Source organism: Artemia franciscana, chromosome 16 (assembly GCF_032884065.1).
Source record: "Artemia franciscana chromosome 16, ASM3288406v1, whole genome shotgun sequence".
Taxonomy (NCBI): domain Eukaryota; kingdom Metazoa; phylum Arthropoda; class Branchiopoda; order Anostraca; family Artemiidae; genus Artemia; species Artemia franciscana.
The window spans coordinates 9,240,406-9,262,071 of NC_088878.1; the positions used below are offsets into that span (position 1 = coordinate 9,240,406).

At 34.5% G+C, this 21,666-nt stretch overlaps 1 protein-coding gene and 1 long non-coding RNA gene across 3 annotated transcripts in view; one reads left to right on the plus strand and one right to left on the minus strand.

The window, feature by feature from the left end:
• Positions 1-21,666, plus strand: part of LOC136037032 (ras-related and estrogen-regulated growth inhibitor-like protein) — a 234,150-nt gene that overhangs the window by 20,622 nt on the left and 191,862 nt on the right. The gene's annotated exons all lie outside the window — the stretch shown is intronic.
• Positions 4,557-8,379, minus strand: LOC136037023 (uncharacterized). The gene is made up of 2 exons (XR_010619851.1): positions 8,315-8,379; positions 4,557-4,877 (listed from the first exon to the last, which is right to left on the minus strand). It is a non-coding gene; the product is annotated as an uncharacterized LOC136037023 (long non-coding RNA).

A 21,666-nucleotide genomic window follows, 5' to 3' on the forward strand; every position in this document is an offset into this window, starting at 1 on the left:
TTGAAAAAAGGTGTTACTCCCTTCCTACATTTTTGTGAATTGGCAACCTGCATGGCATTTATCTTTCAGGGTTTTGGAGCTAAAATGTCCCTTTAATTTTTTCAAACCTAACGACTTGTAGTTTTAAAATAGGGGAGTGAAAATAGAATCCATAAGGTGCATGAATTGTTTTGGGTCAAACCATATAATCTCACTCCGCTTTCCTATAGGAGTCATGCATTGCAACACAAAGGCTATTGAATTACTGCGACCCGAACTGGAAAATTATATAGACTTTTTTACAACCTCTTGTATAATCCTATAATGTAACCTCTTTAAGCTGCTGCTCATTGCTCAGATAAATATACCGTGACTGATCGTGGTTACTTGTGTCCAGTTAATAACGTATTGGGGTAGTGACATCTATACTCCATTGAGTCTTTTTCCCGCAACATTATTCAAAATACAAATTGTGGTGTCTAATAAAGATAAGTGATTACTCCTGCTTCTGACATGCCAGTGGTACATGAATGAAGTTCTGAAACTCGCTTTCAAACAGTTCGTGGTAGCGAACTGTAGTAAGGAGCGACCCGGCTTGATAGTAACCGAAACTCTTATGAACAGAATTTTATAACAATAGTTACATCAAAAGAATTGCATTTTAATGCTTATTTTAAATATATAAGTTTCATTAAGTTTAGACTTCCAATCAAAAGTTACGAGCCTGAGATAATTTGCCTTATGTTAGAAAATAGGGAAAATGCCCCTTAAAAGTCATAGAATCTTAACTAAAATCACAACATCAGATTCAGCGTATCAGAGAACCCTACAGTAGAAGTTTCAAGCTCCTATCTACAAAAATGTGGAATTTTGCATTTTTTGCCACAAGACAGATCACGGATGCGTGTTTATTTTTTTATTTTTCATTTTTTTTTCCAGGGGTGATCGTATCGACCCATTGGTCCTAAAATGTCGTGTGAGGCTCATTCTAACGGAAATGAAAAGTTCTAGTGCCCTTTTTAAGTGTCAGAAACATTGGAGGGCACCTAGGCCCCCTACCAAGCTCATTTTTTTCCTCAAGTCACCAGATCAAAATTCTAAGATAGCGATGTTATTCAGCATAGTCGAAAAACCTGATACCTATGTCTGTGGGGACGACTTACTGCCCCACAGTCCCCGTGGGAGGGGCTGCAAGTTACAAACTTTGACCAGTGTTTGCAAATAGTAATGGTTATTGGGAAGTGTACGTACGCTTTCAGGGGGATTTGTTTGGTTGGGAGAGGGGTTTAGGAGAGGAGGTTATGTCGGGGAACTTTCCTTGGAGGAATTTGTCATGGGGGAAGAATATTTCCATGAAGGGGGTGCAGGATTTTTAGCATTTTTTAAAGAACAATGAAAAAATAAATATGAAAAGGTTTTTTAAACTGAAAGTAAGGAACAGCATTAAAACTTAAAACAAACAGATTATGCAAATGAGGGGTTCACCCCCTCCTAATACCTCGCTCTTTACGCTAAAGTAATTTTATTAGTTTCAACTATTTATCCTACGGTCTTTGTGATTCAGGGGTCATTCTTAAGGAATTGGGACAAAATTTAAGCTTTAGTGGAAAGAGCGAGGTATTGACGAGGGGGTAAACCCCCTCATATACGTAATAAAAACATACGAATATATAATTTCGCTAAGTAAGTTGATTCGTAAGTTACATATATATTTACTAATAAAAACGTTCGTAAAAAATTAAAAGTTCTAGTTGCCTTTTTAAATAACCAAAAAATTGGAAGGTAACTCCCCCGCTCCTTTTTTCTCAAAATCGTCCGGTCAAAACAATGAGAAAGCCATTTAGCCATAAAAATAAATTAATATGCAAATTTCTCTTGAATTATTCATGTGCGGAGAGCCAAAATAAAACACGTATTAATTCAAAAAACCTTCAGAAATTAAATAAGAAAACACAAGTTTTTAACTAAAAGTAAGGAGCGACATTAAAATAAAAAACGAACAGAAATTGCTCCGTACATGAAAGGAGCTATTCCCTCCTCAACGCCCTGCTCTTTGCGCTAAAGTTTTTTACTGTTTTAAAAAGTAGAGTTAAGAGAAAAAGTCAAACTTTAGCGTGAAGAGCGGGGCGTTGAGGAGGGAACAACCCCTTTCATATAAGGAGTAATTTCTGTTCGTTTTAAGTTTTAATATCGCTCCTTACTTTCAGTTAAAAAAACTTTTTGTTTTTTATTTAATATCTCTTAGGCTCTGAAATAAGACGATATTGGGATAGTTAAAAAAGCCTTCTGTCAATTTTATTTCTCAAATTTCATTGCAACTTCAAAAATGGGGATTTATTTTAGCTTATTCATATAGCCTTCAAAAAACTATGCTCCCCTCTTTTTATATTATAAAACAGGTAGGTTGTGTCAGAACACCTTGTGTCAGATTTTGACGTTTAGATTACTGAACTGACAGTCAAATTGACTTAAACTTCCAATTTTGTTCCTGTCAAAGCAAATTGGTTTCATCTCTTCTCGGGAAGTTCTCTGAAGACATTATGTTAAAGGCAAAATTAGCAGGATTCCACGATAAACGTAGTGTACTGGCATCAGAGTAAAGTCCTTAGTGCAGCCTTAACGTCCATAAATTAGACAGTCAGTGAAATTTAATTTGTGTATATCTTACAATTTTTGGGTTGTAAATTTAGTTTTGTAATTGCTGATTAAAATCTGCAATTCTCCAGAATTGCAGATTTTAACCAGAACCGATTAAGATAACAAAATAAAATAAATTGCTGTTTTAAGCTTAAGACTAACTGTTACTTTACTCAATGCACAGCAGAACTTGCAAAAATTAGGGCTTATGTCCCTATGTAAGTTTCAGCACGTTCTTTTGGTACTATCCTCGGTTTTAGGGTATCAACGAAAGACAAGACTTCGATATCCCTCCCTAGCTGAGTTTTGGTTTTATCAAAATAATAAGTTAAATTTTTGACATCTGATACGTGCTTTTTTTTATTAGTCTGTTGAAAAATCATTAAAAAACCCTAATTTTAAAGCAATTTTAAATACTTTTAAAAGAAAAAGATCAAGCAACATGGTGAATCTTGTTTGGTGACCGTTGAACCCAATGATATTAATATCTCATCAATTTAGTGCAAGTTAAAGCTACAGAACTATCACTAATCGCTTGCCTCAGAGGGAATCTGTACCTTAAAATCAATGTTCCGCTTGCTCCTGTTTTGTTTAAATGGGACAAGTATGACTTGAATGCATGAAATGGAAAAAGTTACTGTTACTGTTACTGTTTACTGTTAACTGTACAGTAACTGTTAAGTTACTATTCTCAGCATAACCATTTTCTGGCAGTGCCAGAAAATGTGAGGGAATGTGTACCTTAGAATCGAAGTTCCGCATGCTCTTGTTTTGTTTAAATGGGACAAGTATGACTCGAGTGCATGAAATGGAAAAAGTTACTGTTACTGTTACTGTTAACTGTGAACTGTTAACTGTACAGTAACTGTTAAGTTACTATTCTCAGCATAACCATTTTCTGGCAGTGCTTGATTACTTCTAAAAGATCACCCACGTAACCAACAGCTTCAAATCCTTGCAAAAATTTTAACAAATCCACGTAAGTGGGTATATATTAAGCCAAACCTTCTTTCCACAGGGAATATGGTTAATTTTGTTAAACTCTTTATCTCAGATAGCGATCTTCTTTGATATACTATTCTGTTTAAATCAGAGGCGCCATTTGGGCCAAATCTTGGGGTGTGCATGGGGCATTTGACAGAACTTGAGACTTTTATTATGAATATAACCTACTTTTAAAGTTTACAATGATTAATAGCAAATAGCGTAATTACCCCAAGGGTCGTCAGGTAATTGCGCTCTTTGGCTAATAGGCGTGCAGTTAGTTCAAATCATTTGAACAGAATGGATTATGTTGGACATAATGTATAATTATGGCCGGAAAGGGACCTTTGTGGTGGAAGCTTGCCCCCCTGGAAAATCTGGGGTGGGCATTTGCCCACCCCTGACCCCCCCCCCCCCGCCAAATGGTGCTTCTGGTTTAAATGGGACATAGTCTAAAAGGTGCAGCAGATAAAGTAAATAGGCCAAGAGATTTTTGGAATTAAAGGTTGGTTAAGATAAAAGGTATCTTTGTCTTATAGAAAGAGAAGAGTAGTGGCGAAATCAGTGCTATAACATCAAATATTTTATTTATATTGACAGAATACTACCTTGAAGCAGTGGCGTAGCCGGAATTCTATTCCAAAAAAAATATGACTGTTTTTGGCAGTTTCTGCTAATGGAAAAAGTCATCTTATATTCATTGTGTCAACAAAAGTATTTTGTTTGAACATTTTTATGCTCTGGAATGCTCCCTCACTTCCTTTTGATTACGTTTCTGGCCATGTCAGAGTTAAAATTTCGCTCTATTTTTATGCGCTTCTTAAGGGATAGGGAAATTTCACTCTATTCTTATGCGCTTCTTAATGGGTAGTGAGACCATAGCTTTAATGTATCTTTCTACCACAATATTTTACCAAGTTCAAATTTCCTACACAGTAAATGGAAATACGGAAGCGTCTGACTAAAAGTCGTTTTAATTCGTCCAAAAAATATATCCATTTAATAAAAATAGGGAACTCTAAGCCTTTTATTACTTTCTCTCTATTTCTACCTGTAAGGTAACCATTCTACCAGTAACGGTAACCAGCACCGTAACCGTAGCCATAAGGTCTTCCATAATAGCCAAGACCATATGCTCCATAAAGTCCACTGTAGCCAAGTCCAGCACCATAGCCATAGCCAAAAGTAGGTATGTATGATGCACTTCCTTTAAGGTCTGTTTCTTTATTTTCCTCTGATGGTGATGCAAAGGCTGTTGCAAAGAGAGCGAGGAAAACCTAGCAAAGAAAGGAGATACTTTAATCAAAGATTACACTGAAAAGGCACCAAAAAATATGGAAAAGCGGTAATTTTCACCAGATATTTTTGAAGCATAGGTACCAGGAAGATTTTTTTTTAAGTGAGTATGGCTGCATAATCTTTGTTAGGGGGTAGACTACAATAAAAAAAATTGGGGAAGAATTTCACTAATACATTTCCTATTCTTTAAAAATCGAAAGTAAAAATACTTTTCCTATTTTGGTGGATGATTAGAGGTTTATGGCACATGGTATGTCCCTTTGCATGGGCTAATGCGTTGAATATATGGTAATAAAGGAGATGCTATATTAGAGTAAGAATACTTGAAAAAGAGCAACATGAAATTTTCAAGAACTTTGAACAGTTCTTGAAATACGTGAATGTGCACAGTAACCTGACTGAAGAAAGGGGAGTTTTCTCTCAGTAGTAAAAATCAATATGGAGTTAATCAAATTTAAATTTAGTCGAGATTCCTTCGGAAAATCCTAAGGGATGTTCCTATCCCTCCTGCGGTCAGATAGCGGTCCTAATTCTCTTAAAATGTTTACTTGAGATATTTGGCTATTTAGGAGTGTAATATTTCAGAAATCTCGTCAAAATATAAATTTTTTTATATGAAAATTTGCAAGTAATTTGGTTGGATTGCTAGTATATAATTTCTAAGAGTTAAAAGGCAAATTGAACTTGTTCCTAGGCCTCCTTAGATTTTATTACCCCTCCCCAAGCCTTGCATTCACTTTTGGATTTTCGTTACAAACACTTTTAGGTATTTTCATTACCAACAGTAAAAACAAATCCCTCCCCACTCTCTTTCTCTATGTTTTGAAAAATGTAATCTCCCCTCTAAGTTTTTTTTTGTGAATGATTCTCTACAGAGAATTATATATAAGTGAAATACTATTATTTCATTCTGTAAACAAACAATACAAACAATACGAAAACTTTGAAAAGTTCTTGATATACGTGAATTTGTGCAGTAACCTGACTGAAGAAAGGGGAATTTTCTCTCAATGGTAAAAATCAATGTGGAGTTAATGAAATTTAAATTTAGTTGAGAGTCCTTCGGAAAATCTGAAGGGATGTTCCTATCCCTCTTGCGGCCAGATATTGGTCCTAATTCTCTTAAAATATTAATTTGAGATATTTGGCTATTTAGGAGTGTATTATTTCAGAAATCTAGTCAAAATATAAAATTTTTTTATATGAAAATTTGTAAGTAATTTGGTTGGATTGCTAGTATATAATTTCTAAGAGTTAAAAGGCAAATTGAACTTGTTCCTAGGCCTCCTTAGATTTTATTACCCCTCCCCAGGCCTTGCATTCATTTTTGGATTTTCATTACAAATACTTTTAGGTGTTTTAATTACCAACAGTAAAAACAAAATCCCTCCCCACTCTCTTTCTCTATGTTTTGAAAAATGTAATCTCCCCTCTAAGTTTTTTTGTGAATGATTCTCTAAAGAGAATTATATCTAAGTGAAATACTATTATTTCATTCTGTAAACAAACAATACATACTTTTATAGCCTTTGGCAACAAGGGATTGAAGTCTTGACCCCATTGTATATACCAGGGCTTCCGATCGTCAAAAAATGCAATTAACAGTCATATGAGGAAAAAGAAATTGTTATTTAAAATTGGTTCAATCCTTTAATGTAAGCTGAGCTTGAATGACTGAATTTTAAATTTATGTTGCTGGTCCTATGGGAAAACTGTAGAGTGGATCCTCATCCCATCTGTGTTTAACTAGGGATATCAGTTCCCTTAAAAACACATTTAAGATTTCTTTATGTGTAGTAGCATAGAACAGCGAGGCAAATGTGACTTAAAAAAAATTAAGTTAAAGTAAGGAGCAAAATTGAAATTTAAAACATATAAAATTTTTAGTTTATATGAGGGGGGTAATCCTTCCTCAGCCCTCTCTCTTTACGCGGAAGTCTTAAATTTTAAAAAAAAATACTCTTCATTCAAGTTCAACAGCCTTTGCATTTGCGCGTTCTTTCTTAAACAATTGTGAAAAAATTTGAACTTTACTTTATGGAGCGAGGATTGAGAAAGGAGAAGCGCCCCTCATGTATGGAATTATCCCTATTCTTACTTGTAATATTGCCCTTTATTTTTAGTTGAAAAACGTGTATTTTTATGTTTAAAACTTGCTTTTTATTTAATAAATGGCGTTTCAACATCATGATAGGGAATCCCTCCCTCCCCCAGTGTAAAATTATCTCTGAAAAATTCCCCCTGGAAAGATTCCTCCCCACGGGAAATTTTTCCTGTGGAAACCCACAGGAAAAATACTCCTCCTAAAAACACTCCTCCTAAAAATGTCAGTACATTTCCCAATAACAAATAGACCGTATGTGAACAATGGCCAAACTGCGTAGCTTACAGCCCTATCCCCAGGGACTATGAGAGTTCATGTTATCGCCAAAGGCCTATGCATTGGACATTCCAACTATGCTAAATCACGTGGCTGTCTCAAAATTTTGATCAGATGTCTTTGAAGCAAAAGGACTAGTTGCCCTCCAATTTTTTTGGTCACTTAAAAAGAACCCTAGAAATTTTTATCTCTGTCTGAATAAGCCACCTCCTGATGATGAGAAAAAAACAAAGAGAAGAAAAAAAAATCAAACAAACACGTGTTATTGTTCTGGCAAGAACTTGAACTGCAGATAAGAGCTTGAAACTTCTTCTATAGGGTTCTCAGATATGCTGAACCTGATGGTGCTATTTTAATTAAAATCACTTGAGATTTTATAGATGCATTTCCCCTTTTGCGAAAATCAGGTAAATTTTTCAGTCTCTTAACTTTTGATGTGTAGCTTTAAACTTTACGAATCTTAGATATTGGGATCAGCATAAAAAGCCAGTTTTTTAGTGTATCTGTTGTGGGCCGAGTCACTCTTTACTTACAGTTCGTTACTAAGGAATTTTTATGAGCCTGAGTTTTCCATTACTTAGGTTGTTTTAGTAGTGTTCAAAATTCTAGTGTCAAAATTTAATTGTTCCGAGGCTATTATAAACTCGTGTTTTTAGCAATATTTTTTATCTTATTCAGAAGATATTTTTCTTTTTCGACGAATTTTATTATAATTGTAGAAGTTATTTGTGGGTCAAGGCACCTCTAACCGAGGATACCAACTAGGGAGAGGAGCCATTTGTCACCCCTTAGAGTTCTTATAAGCCCCCAGCTTAAGAATTTGAAAAATACCTTTGTATTTTCATTGAAGATTTTATTCAAAAAAGTAAAAAAAGTAAACTTTTCCCCTCCCCTATATTGAAAGAATATATTTTTCCCTCCATACATTTCCATGGATAGGCACCCAAGTCCCTAACTCATCCCCCTTTTCCCCAAGCATAACTCTTAGGTAAGTGCAAATATCAATTATAAAGTGAGGGATCAATAAATACTTACGATTGATTTTATCATTTTGTAAAATTGAGCTTGAATGACTTGATAGGTCAATGAATTAATGCTGGTAGTAATAATTTTCCGGCTTTTATATTCAATTCTTGTGTGACCTTCCACCGCCGCGCCCAAAATCTAATCTTTATGGTAGGTTGAACCTTTTGTAATTTTTGGAAACAATAAAATTCTCCGTGACTTTACAGATGATCTACTCTTAAAAAGAGATCCTATGACGATTAGCCTATAATTGTCTTTTTTCTGAAGTACAGAAAATCAAAATATATTTATGCTAGACATTTCACTTCTTTCATTTCACTTTTTCTTAAACATAGGTAAGTACGCAACAACTCCAATCAGAAAAGAGTTTTTTTGGGGTGAGGGGGGAGAGAGGTTCGAATTTATTCGAAATAGTAAAACAGGTGGTGAATATGAATTATAAGAAATTTCAAAAATATTTATGTTAGCCATGTCATACTTTGGCTTTCAACAGATATAATCAAACAGTTCGTGGTAACGAACTGTAAGTAAAAAGAAACGCGGCTCAATAGTAACCAAAACTGGTCACTATTAACGAACTGTAAGTAAAAAGAAACGCGGCTCAATAGTAACCAAAACTGGTCACTATTAACCAGTTGGATATAGATATATCGAACAAATCGGCTTATTATGCTGATTTCAAATATATAAGATTCATAAAGTTTAGAATTACCCATCAAAGGTTATGGTACTGAGTAAACTTGCCTGATTTTTTTTGAAAAAGGGGGAAAACATCCCCTAAAAGTAAAATAATCTTGATGAAACGCACCATCGGATTCAGTGTATCAGAGAATCCGATTTTAGAGGTTTCAAGTCTTTCTTAAATTACCAAAAAGATAGCTCCCCTGCCTATGCCCTTTTTTCACATAAACGTCCGATCAAAACTTTAAGATAGCCTTTTTGTTCAGCCTAATTCAAAGGTTCAAAAACTATGCTTTTAGGGATTACATTACCCCTTCATAGCCCCTGGGGATAGGTGCTAAGTTATTTAATTTGCCCATTTTCTGCGCATTGTATTTATATTGAGAAGTATAGAGACATTTTTTTAGGGGGGGTTTGTGCTTGGAGTGGGTTTCCATGGGGAGAATTTTCCAGAAATTTCCAGAGTTGAGCTTTTCAGGGAAAATTTTACACTGGAGGGATATGACAGAATTCGTATACGCAATTTATTTTTTTTTTTACTTTCTCATTGCCAACTAAATTTTGCATATGAAGATATTCCGTGGAAATTGACCTGGGTCTGTTTGGATTTCCGAAACAGTGTGTTTGGATTTCCGAAACAGTTCAAATGGAAGGGGGAATTCCGCAGTTATCTGGAAAATGATTAGAAATTAAAGTCTTTTCAAATGAAAGTATGCTAAGGAGAATTTTTCATGTTGAATCTTACGCAATAAAATTTATGGGGAGGGGGGTTTCGGTGAGGATGGAAGTGCACCGAGGGAATTATATGGGGGGTATTTTGTGTGGGGAGAAGCTTTCCACGGAGAAAATTCCCGTGAGGGAAGGGAATCTTTCACGGAGGGTGACCCAGATTTACAGATATTATTTGAAAAATGATTAGATATTAGCTTAAAAACAAGTTTTTTTTCTACTGAAATTAAGGATTACGAAAACGAAATTTTCTACAGAAATTATTCCGTATATGAACGGGTTGGCCCTTAACACGTTGCTCTTTACGCTAAAGCTTGACTCTTTGTCCAAATTTTTTAAGAGTGACTCCTGAACTCATTACATAAAAAACTAGTTTTTTTTAACTGAGAGTAAGGAGCGACATTAAAACTTAAAACGAACAGAATTTACTCCGTATATGATATGGGTTGTCCCCTCCGCAATCCCTCGCTCTTTACGCTAAAGCTTTGAATTGTTTTAAAAAGCAGAATTGTGGCAAAGAGTCAAAATTTAGCGTAAAGAGCGAGGAACTGCGGAGGGGGACAACCCATTTCATATACGGAGTAATTTCTGTTCGTTTTAAGTTTTAATGTCGCTCCTTACTTTCAGTTAAAAAAACTAGTTTTTTTATGTAATTTCTGAACGTTTTTGAATTAATGCATGTTTAATTTTGGCTCTCCACACATAAATTATTAAAATGAAATTTGTATATTAATTCCTTTTTTGGCTAAATGGCTTTCTCTTAGTTTTGATCAGACGATTTTGAGAAATAAGGGCTTGGGAAAGAGGCCTAGTTGCCCTGAAATTATTCGGTTACGTAAAAAGGCAACTATAAATTAATTTTTAACGAACGTTTTTATTGGTAAAAAATATACGTAACTTAAGAATTAACTTACGTAACAAACTTTTATATTCTTAAATTTTTATTATGTATATGAGGGGGTTTGTACCCCCGTTAATACCTCGCTCTTTACACTAAATCGTAAGTTTTGTCCCAATTCTTTAAGAATGACCCCTGAATCAGAAAGGCCGTTGAATAAATAGTTGAAATTACTAAAAATACTATAGCATAAAGAGCGAGGTATTTATCTCCTCCTAAATACCTCGCTCTTTATGCTAAAGTATTTTTAGAACCTCTCATATGCGTAATGATCTCTGTTCGTTTTAATTTTCAATGCTACTCCTTATCAATTGAAAAAACTTTTCCATGTTTATTTTTTCATTGTTTTTATATAAATCCTGCGCCCTTTTCATTGAATTTCTGTTCCCCCATGACATATTTCTCCAAGGAAAGATCCTCCCACATAGCACCCTCCCCTCAACCCCACCCTCAAAACCAAAAAATACCCATGAAAACGTTTGTACACTTTCCAATAACCGTTATCAAACAGATCGTGGTAACAAACTGTAGTAAGGAGCGACCTGGCTCAATAGTAAACGAAACTCTAAAAAACAGAATTTTTATGTTAATAGATACATCAAAAGAATGGGATTTTTATGCTGATTTTAAATATATAATCAAATTTAATCTTTGTCATCAAAAGTTACGAGCCTGTGAAAATTTACCTTTATTTTGGAAAACAGGGGGAAACACCCCTTAAAAGTCATAGAATCTTAATTAAAATCACACCATTGCATCCAACATATAAAAGAACCCTTTAGCAAATCCCTCGCTAAATACGCTAAAGTTTGACTCTTTGCCACAATTATAATTTTTAAAACAATTAAACACTTTAGCGTAAAGACCGAGGGATTGCGGAGGGGAAAACCCATTTCATATACGGAGTAATTTCTGTTCGTTTTAAGTTTTAATGTCGCTCCTTACTTTCAGTTAAAAAAAACTAGTTTTTTTTTATATTTAATTATATGTAAACACTGGTCGAAGTTTGTAACTTGCAGCCCCTCTCCCAGGGACTGTGAGGGAGTAAGTCATTCCCAAAGACATAGTTATTATGGTTTTTAACTATGCGGAACAAAATGGCTATCTCAAAATTTTGATCCGTTGAATTTGGAAAAAAATGAGCGTGGGAGGGGGCCTGGGTGCCCTCCAATTTTTTCGTCACTTAAAAAGGGCACTAGATTTTTTAATTTCCGTTAGAATGAGCCCTCTTGCGACATTCTAGGACCACTTGGTCGATACGATGACCCCTGGGGAAAAGAAAAAAAAAAAACAAATAAACACGCACCTGTCTTCTGGCAAAAAATACGAAATTCCACATTTTTGTAGATATGAGCTTGAAATTTTTGCTGTAGGATTCTCTGATACGCCGAATGCGATGGTGTGATTTTCGTTAAGATTCTATGACTTTTAGGGGTGTTTCCCCCTATTTTCCAAAATAAGGCAAATTTTCTCAGGCTCGTAACTTTTGATGACAAAGACTAAATTTGATGAAACTTATATATTTAAAATCAGCATAAAAATTCGATTCTTCTGATGTATATTTTAGCATCAAAATTCCGTTTTTTAGAGTTTTGGCTACTATTCAGCCGGGTCGTTCCTTACTATAGTGCGTTACCACGAACTGTTTGAAAGACAGTTCAATCATAATAGGAAGCATTTTTAAAAGTGCTAATTAGCGCGAAGAAGGTACTAAGTAGGGGAAAACTCCTTAATATACGGAATAGTTTCTGTTCTTTTTCAGTTTTAATGTTGCAACTTAGTTTCGGTTAAAAATCTTGTTTTTTAATCAATCAAACAATTCGTGGTAACGAACTGTAGTAATGAGCGACCCGGCTGAATAGTAAACAAAACTCTAAAAAATGTAATTTTGATGCTAAAAGATATATCAAAAGAATCAAATTTTCATGCTGATTTTAAATATATAGGCTTCATCAAATTTAGTCTTTGTCATCAAAAGTTACGAGCCTGAGAACCATCGCATTAAGCGTATCAGAGAACCCTACAGCAGAAATTTCAAGCTCCTATCTACAAAAATGTGGAATTTCGTATTTTTTGTCAGAAGACAGATCACGGGTGCGTGTTTATTTGTTTTGTTTTTTTTTCCCAGGGGTCATCGTATCGAACAAGTGGTCCTAGAATGTCGCAAGAGGGCTCATTCTAACGTAAATGAAAAGTTCTGGTTCCCTTTATAAGTGACCAAAAAATTGGAGGGCACCTAGGCCCCCTCCCACGCTCATTTTTTCCCAAAGTCAACGGGTCAAAATTTTGAAATAGCCATTTTGTTCCGCATAGTCAAAAACCATAATAACTATGTCTTTGGGGATGACCTACTCCCCCGCAGTCTTTGGGGGAGGGGCTGCAGGTTACAAACTTTGACCAATGTTTACACACAGTAGGCCTAATGGTTATTGGGAAGTGTACATACGTTTTCAGGAGGATTTTTTGGTTTGGGGTTCGGTTGAGGGGAGGGGGCTATTTGGGAGGATCTCTCCTGGGAGGAATATGTCATTGGGGAAGAGAAATTCAATGAAAAGGGCGCGGGATTTTCTAGTATTACTATAAAAAAAAAACAATTTAAAAATAAACATGAAAAAGTTTTTTCAATTGAAAGTACGGAGTAGCATTAAAACTAAAAACGAACAGAAATATGTGTTAAAACGCATATGAGGGGTTCTAAAAATACTTTAGCATAATGATCGAGGTATTTAGGAGGAGATAAATACCTCGCTCTTTGTGCTAAAGTATTTTTAGTAATTTCAACTATTTATTCTACGGCCTTTCTTATTCAGGGGTCATTCTTAAAGAATCGGGACAAAACTTAAGATTCAGTGTAAAGAGCGAGGTATTAATGAGGGGACAAACCCCCTCATATACATAATAAAAATTAAAGAATATAAAAGTTTGTTACGTAAGTTAATTCTTAAGTTACGTATATTTTTTACTAATAAAGACGTTCGTTAAAAATTCTAGTTGTCTTTTTAAGTAACCAAAAAATTGGAGGGCAACTAGGCCTCCTTCCCCACCCCTTATTTCTCAAAATCGTCTGATCAAAACTAAGAGAAAGCCATTTAGCCAAAAAAAAGAATTAATATGCAAATTTCATTTTAATAGTTTATGTGCGGAGAGCCAAAATCAAACATGCATTAATTCAAAAACGTTCAGAAATTAAACAAAACAGTTTATAAAAAAAACACATAAAAAACAAACATTATAAAAAAAACAGTTATTTTAACTGAAAGTAAGGAGCGACACTAAAACTTAAAACGAACAGAAATTACTCCGTTTATGAAATGGGTTGTCCCCTCCACAATGCCTCGCTCTTTAATTTCTATACGGAGTAATTCCTGTTCGTTTTAAGTTTTAATGTCGCTCCTTACTTTCAGTTAAAAATAAACTTTTTTTTTTAATTTAATCAAGATTAGAAGCCAAATCCCTGTGATCACCGAAACTTTGTAAAAAATACAAGTTGTTTTTGTGTATTTCAATTGATCTATTTTTAAACAGTTTTTAAAACTATTATTTACTTGACTGTGTTTTTGGAGTAGACATGATAAAGATCAAAAGATTTTTATGATGATGTGGAAGTTCCTGTCCTTAGTTATTGTACAAGTATCCAACTGTCTTTAGTATTTAGTTAAGCATGTCTTTCAAAAATTACAAGTTACATTTCTTGGGCATAGTGTTTGCGCAACCATCAGACCATCCTCTATATTTAGTCTATCTCAGGCCCGTAAACACGTATTTAAATCAGAAGAAAATTCTCTAGGGGGGAGTGGTTCTTCAAAATAGGAAAATGAATTCTTTATGTGAATTTTAGGAAATTCAGAGAATATAGGGGCTGCAGAGAGAATGCTTAGAATTTCGGCAGATCTAAAAAGATTAGAACGAATTTACGCAAAATGTTTAAGATTTTGCTTTTTGCAAATTGGGATATCGTAGCTTTTCTGCTTACATATTGTGTAAGATAGCTTTGTCAGATAGCTTTTTGGGTATGAACTACAGGGTAGTATAGGTATTTGTGATTTCATTATAATTTTGTCAAACTAAATTTTTGTGCCTACGAATAAAAACATTGTACAATTAAGAAATTCGTTTAGGTTTTTTTTTTTTTTTTTTTTTTTTTTTTTTTTTTTTTTTTTTTTTTATCTTTATTACAACCTAAAGACTAAAAAAAAAAAAAAAAAAAAAAAAAAAAAAAAAAAAAAAAAAAAAAAAAAAAAAAAAAAAAAAAAAAAAAAAAAAAAAAATATTTGTACTCCTCCTGTTCCATTTGAAACTTACTAGGTAGCAATGGTATGTTTCATATGTTAATTACATAAGAAAACTAGTTTTTTTTAACTGAAAGTAAGGAGCGACACTAAACCTTAAAACGAACAGAAATTACTCCGTATACGAAATGGGTTGTCCCCTCTGTAATCCCTCGCTCTTTACGCTAAAGCTTTTAATTGTTTTAAAAAGCAGAATTGTGGCAAAGAGCGTAAAGAGCGAGGGATTGCGGAGGGGACAACCTATTTCATATACGGAGTAATTTCTGTTCGTTTTAAGTTTTAGTGTCGCTCCTTACTTTCAGTTAAAAAAAACTAGTTTTTTTTATGTAATTTCTGAACGTTTTTGAATTAATGCATGATTGATTTTGGCTCTCCGCACATAAATTATTAAAATGAAATTTGCATATTAATTCCTTTTTTGGCTAAATGGCTTTCTCTTAGTTTTGATCAGACGATTTCGAGAAATAAGGGATGGGGAAGGAGGCCTAGTTGCCATGCAATTTTTCGGTTACATAAAAAGGCAACTATAGATTTTAATTTTTAACGAATTTTTTTATTAGTAAAAAATATACGTAACTTAAGGATTAACTTACGTAGCAAACTTTTATATTGTTTAATTTTTATTATGTATATGACAGGGTTTGTACTCTCGTTAATACCTCGTTCTTTACACTAAATCGTAAGTTTTGTCCCAATTTTTTAAGAATGATTCCTGAATCAGAAAGGCCGTAGAATAAATAGTTGAAATTACTAAAAATACTATAGCATAAAGAGCGAGGTATTAATCTCCTCCTAAATACCTCGCTCTTTATGCTAAAGTATTTTTAGAACCCCTCATATGCGTAATAATCTCTGTTCGTTTTAAGTTTTAATGCTACTCCTTACTTTCAATTGAAAAAACTTTTCCATGTTTATTTTTTCATTGTTTTTTTTATAGTAATTTTAGAAAATCCTGCGCCCTTTTCATTGAATTTCTGTTCTCCCATGACATATTTCTCCAAGGAAAGATCCTCCCACATAGCCCCCTCCCTTCAACCCCACCCCCAAAACAAAAAAAAACTGAAAACGACTGTATACTTCCCAATAACCATTATTATATGTAAACAATGGTCGAAGTTTGTAACTTGAAGCCCCTCCCCCAGGGACTGTGGGGGAGTAAGTCATTCCCAAAGACATATTTATTATGGTTTGGCACTATGCGGAACAAAATGGCTTTCTCGAAATTTTGATCTGTTGACTTTGGAGAAAAAATTAGCGTGGGAGGTGGCCTAGGTGCCCTTCAATTTTTTTGGTCACTTAAAAAGGGCACTAGAACTTTTCATTTCCGTTAGAAAGATCCCTCTTGCGACATTCTAGGACCACTTGGTCGATACGATGACCCCTGGAAAAAAAAAAAAAAAAAAACAATAAACACGCACCTGTGATTTGTCTTCTGGCAAAAAGTACGAAATTCCACATTTTTGTAGATAGGAGCTTGAAAACTTTGCTATAGGGTTCTCTGATACGCCGAATGCGATGGTGTGATTTTCGTTAAGATTCTGTGACTTTTAGGGGCTGTTTTCCCCTTTTTTGTAAAATAAGGCAAATTTTTTCAGGCTCGTAACTTTTGATGACAAAAACTAAATTTGATGAAACTTTGATGAAAATATTTAAAATCAGCATGAAAATCTGATTCTTTTGAGGTATATTTTAGCATCAAAATTCCGTTTTTTAGAGTTTCGTTTACTATTGAGCCGGGTCGCTCCTTACTACCGGGTCGTTCGTTACCACGAACTGTTTGATATTGTATCACATATGGTAAAAAATAAGATTTTAATGAGATTACTCGTCTTAAAGATAGAAAATAAACTGCTAAAAGAACCACTCAGATGGGCAAAACGCTTCTTGGTTTTTAAGGTTTCTATTCTCAAATATTTGAAATTTCTAAGTTCTGGAAAAATTCAGTTTTCATAAGGGGGGTTAAGAACTTAAAGACGTATTTCTAGTTCTTATTTTGAAATCAGTTGTGCCAATTGTCAAAAGGCAGGAGGGTGGGACAAATGCATTTTTGAAAATCCAGAAGACAGCAGCTTTTTTAAAAACCAGAAATAAGATTTTTCAATGAAAATACAGAAATTGTTCATTTCCAAAATCTGCGAGAGGGGAATTTACGAGAGAAAGTGCTTCCCCTAATTGATGCCCCTATTTAAGATGTAGATCTGTTTCTTAGAATCCATCTTGTTCGCACACATTTTTTGGTTGTGGACAATAATAACAAAAACAGCTTTTGATTGAAAAGTGCCCAAAAGTTTGTGAAAATTTGTCATTTTTGGGGGAGACAGCCCGGGTCCAGAGGCTATTCCTACTTTGCACATTCTTAGTTATATTAAATATGCAGCATAATTACGTATGGTCAGCTAGTGGAAAGTCGCTTCTGTCCTCTTTCCTCAACTATTCAGGGTAGGTTTGTACAAAATATTGTATTTATGTGCAATAAGACTATTACGAAAAAACAATTAGAATGAGAGTCTTGAGGGTGGCAACTGATTATGTTTAAATTTATAGAGTCTGGCGATTTCTTTTTAAGTGTTCTATTTTGGTTTCACATCGGGTGGTGAGAAAGTGTAACACAGAAGTGTGTTACGTGGCTTGAGGTGACCCATGTATACCTAAAAGAAGCGCGGTGTGATAAAAGTTTGCTACGTGGGGTTTTACAATTAAGGCTTTAAAATGTGTACCAGGTGGCAAGGTAGTTTTTGCAAGGTGGCAAGAGTAGTTTTGTCAATCAAAACTCTTTTCTGTCCTTTTATTCTTTAAATTTTCTTTAAATTTCCTTTTGGCACTATTTACTTGATTTAATTGGTTAAATTCTTACTATTTTTAACGTCCTTTATCTTTATTTTCTTACAATCAATCAAGCCTGTTTTACTATTTAGATCTGTCTTAGTCAAGGTAACCACGACCTCCAGTAATTTTGATATTTAGTGCCAGTGTAATATTTTTCAAGAAAGGGGCTCATGTTTTTCAAATGGAAAATTTCTGGAATAATAAGGACACTTTTGTTGCTACAAAGCAGCTCAAGGACAAATTCGCTTATCAATAAGTTCTGGAAGGCTTTGATGACTTTTTTCTTATTTGAATTTTAAAATAAGACATCTTGAAATCTAGAATATAATTGATTGGAATATTGTAATTTTTTTCCCCATATTAATCGTTCATTTTATAAATCCAGTTTCCACAACGTAAAAACCCGTTACCGACAAAAAACTTTTGCTACAAGGAAAATTGGCATATTTATTTAAACATTATATTAAGACACTATAATTATAATATTCAACATATATAAGCATCTATCTCTTTGAATATTTTTATATAAATTAAATTTTAAAAAACCTTTTCCACAAGAGAAGCTTTTCAAAGATAATTATCCATAAATAACAGTTCAAATAAGGATAAAACGTTGTATTAGACAGTAAAAACAATAATAAAAATACTAAAACTTTCAATCACAAATTTAGTGACAGTCATCACCAGATAGGCTATGCTCCTACGTTTAAAGATAAGCAAAGAGCTATATTAAACCAAAGACGAGCAAGAATAAAGTGTCACGCTTTTTCAAGCGTAAAAGTACCATAAACCACAGTAAACCGAAAGAATAAACCGTCCCTGAGAGTTTCTACTTTATACTCTATTTTAGCCCTAAGATTTTCCGCCTAGATATCCTGACCTCTTGGTCTATTTTGACAATGTGCGTGTGATTAAACTACGTTGATTGAGTTCAATAGTATTAGTAATTGAAGTAGTAGCAAAAGTAGTAATAATTCTGGTAGGCCTTGAAGTTTTAGCCTAATACCCTAAGGCGCTGCTAGGATATTGCTAATACAACCATTTGATAACTGACATGTATATTCTTTTCATTCAACTCAACACCTCCGTCATCTCTGCCTGAAAGTTTTCCCCTTAGCCTCAATAGCAGTAATAGTCTTAGTAGCAGTAGTAGCATAAGTAGCAATATGCACATAGCGGCTTTTTTTTTCAAAATCTGTCTCTGCATATCCGGAAAGTTTCAACTTGATACCCTGAGCAGTTTCTGGGACATTGCCACGATGCTGATATTTACTTTTGCCAACGTGCATGCAAATAGATCATTTCGATTTAGATGAAGATACTCTCAATATTCCCTGAAATTCTCACTTTAATAAACTTAGCTTTAGTAATACTAGCAGTAATAGTAGCAGTAGTCGTAGTAGTAGTAGTAGTAGTAGTAGTAGTAGTAGTAGTAGTAGTAGTAGTAGTAGTAGTAGTAGTAGTAGTAGTAGTAGTAGTAGTAGTAGTAGTAGTAGTAGTAGTAGTAGTAGTAGTAGTAGTAGTAGTAGTAATAGTAGTAGTAATAGTAGTAATAGTAGTAGTAGTAGTAGTATAGTAGTAGTAGTAGTAGTAGTAGTAGTAGTAGTAGTAGTAGTAGTAGTAGTAGTAGTAGTAGTAGTAGTAGTAGTAATGGTAATAGTACTAGTAGAAGTAGTAGTAGTAACAATAATGATAATAGTAGTAGTAGTAGTAGTAGTAGTAGTAATAGTAGTTGTTGTAGTAATAGCATTTTTTCAAGACAACAAAAAAGAACCCTTTCTTAAAATTTATTTTGACATGCCTTTACTTAAAAAATAAGATACAACCAGCAGGAGCCTGAAAAGATTCTTTTAACAAGACTGCAGAATAAAGGGAGAAGAAGGGTGCGAAAGAAGGGTGAATGCAAGTTGGTGTCAGCTCTATAGAAGACCAAAAATTGCAGATATTTCTAATCTATATGAATTATGCTATGCCTTCTCATCCACCCTAGATGAGTGGATGACACGCTAGACTTGTAATCCTATGTCCTTCGGGACGGAGGATCGCATTCTGGTGTAGCCAATCCTTTGGCCTAGACCAAAAGTAAGCGGTTTGACTCTGCCTGCTTGGTCACTGTTAGTCTGATGGTCTTATGACAAAACTAATTCCCAGGATTTTTGCTGCCAAGTGAGGAGGAAAACACTTGGTCCTGCTGCTATTCATGTATACGTGAGTCCCCATCAAACTCCAAATTTACAAGAGAAATATTGTTAAAATATTCTTGCGAAAATCTACGGTTTATCAAGTAATTTAGCTGAATATTGAAATTTAAACCAAAATTATAATATAATACAAATTATATTTCTCAAGTAGAAAAACAGAAGAAAAACATTATGAATAATCATGAAACTAACTAAAAATAAAGCTTTGTCTTTTAAAAAGTAAACTGAAATTAACTATTTCAAAATTTTTCAAGATTTCTTCTTTTCAGAGAAGAGTAAAAGCGATATGGGAAGTTGAAACTGGAGATATCGAACCCTCAACCTTAAAATGCACTGTAATTAGTTTGAAGAAATAGAAGAAACCCCAAGCGAACCTAAACTAAAATGAGTAGCCAAATTCAACTTAAAAATAACAAATGCTGTTATGGATGAATAGTTGAATCCAAAAAAAGAAAAGAAATTCAAATTGAAAATAAATTTGATATTAAAATGCACAGAAATTACAATAAGTATCAGTTAGCTTACCAAAACATTCTAAAGAATATAGCATCATTTATAATTTACTGAAAACGAAATATATTTCGAACAGTTTATTTCTTATTATTGAAATATTAGAAACAATAAAATTACAGAGACTTCAAAAAACTGACTATACTTACTTGACTTAAGTCTCATTAGTCCTTGAAGGTCATTTTGGTTCTTTTCTGTTACCAGTCTATTGATGTACCTCCTGCACGAGCTTCTACCCTCTGGTTGGTGGATAAGACATGGGCGACGTGAAGTTGTCCTTCAATCTATTCTTGGGCGCGCCCTCTAGGTCAAGATCATTTACTCAGTCTTCAAGGGATGTCTTCGGAAGAGGATTGCTTTCCTTACGTTGTTTGTTTCCTAGCCTTCTAAACTCGGTAAGACTTTGTAACGGCTTTTGACCCGGTAAAGAGAATTGCCATCTGGGATGCAATGAAGGATGATGGAGTGCCCGAAAAGATAGTCCGTTTAATTAAGGCTTATTACGTGGGAACGAGGGCATTTATAAGAGCTGACGAAGAAATCTCAAAAGAAATATTAATTGACAAAGGAGTGCGACAAGGTTGTGCCTTATCGCCTATTTTATTTAACTTTGTCATTGACCAGATCATGAAGACTCTTGACAAATACAAAGGTGTGACAATCAGTCCAGCACTATCAATAACAGACCTTGATTACGCCGATGATACGGATATCTTGGCTGAGTCGATAATATAAGCACAGCTCATGATAGACGACATTGCTGCTAGATCCCTTGCTACTGGACTAAAGATCAGCCAATCGAAAACAAAATCGATGCGCACCTCTGGGCTAGATGAAACTCCAATCACATTGAATGGCATCCCAATCGAGGACGTCCAGAATTTTAAATATCTAGGCTCCCTAATAAATCCCAAGGGCGAAGCTCTAAGCGAAATACAAAGCCGCATCTCCGCAGTCTGGGCAGCATTCATCCAGCTTCGGAAGTGCCTCTGCTTACGAAATGAAATCTCCCTTCGAACAAAGCTCCGGATATATAACGCTTTGGTCCTCTCTGTGCTTCGTTATGGTTGCAAAACGTGGCCGCTCAGAGCTGGGTAAGCTAATAACCTGAATGTTTTCCACCACAAGTGTCTTCGCTGTATTCTTGGCGTGCGTCTCTCTGACCGCGTCCCTAACGATGTCATCAGAAGAAGATGTGGTGATATACCACTTGTCTCTGATGTTGTC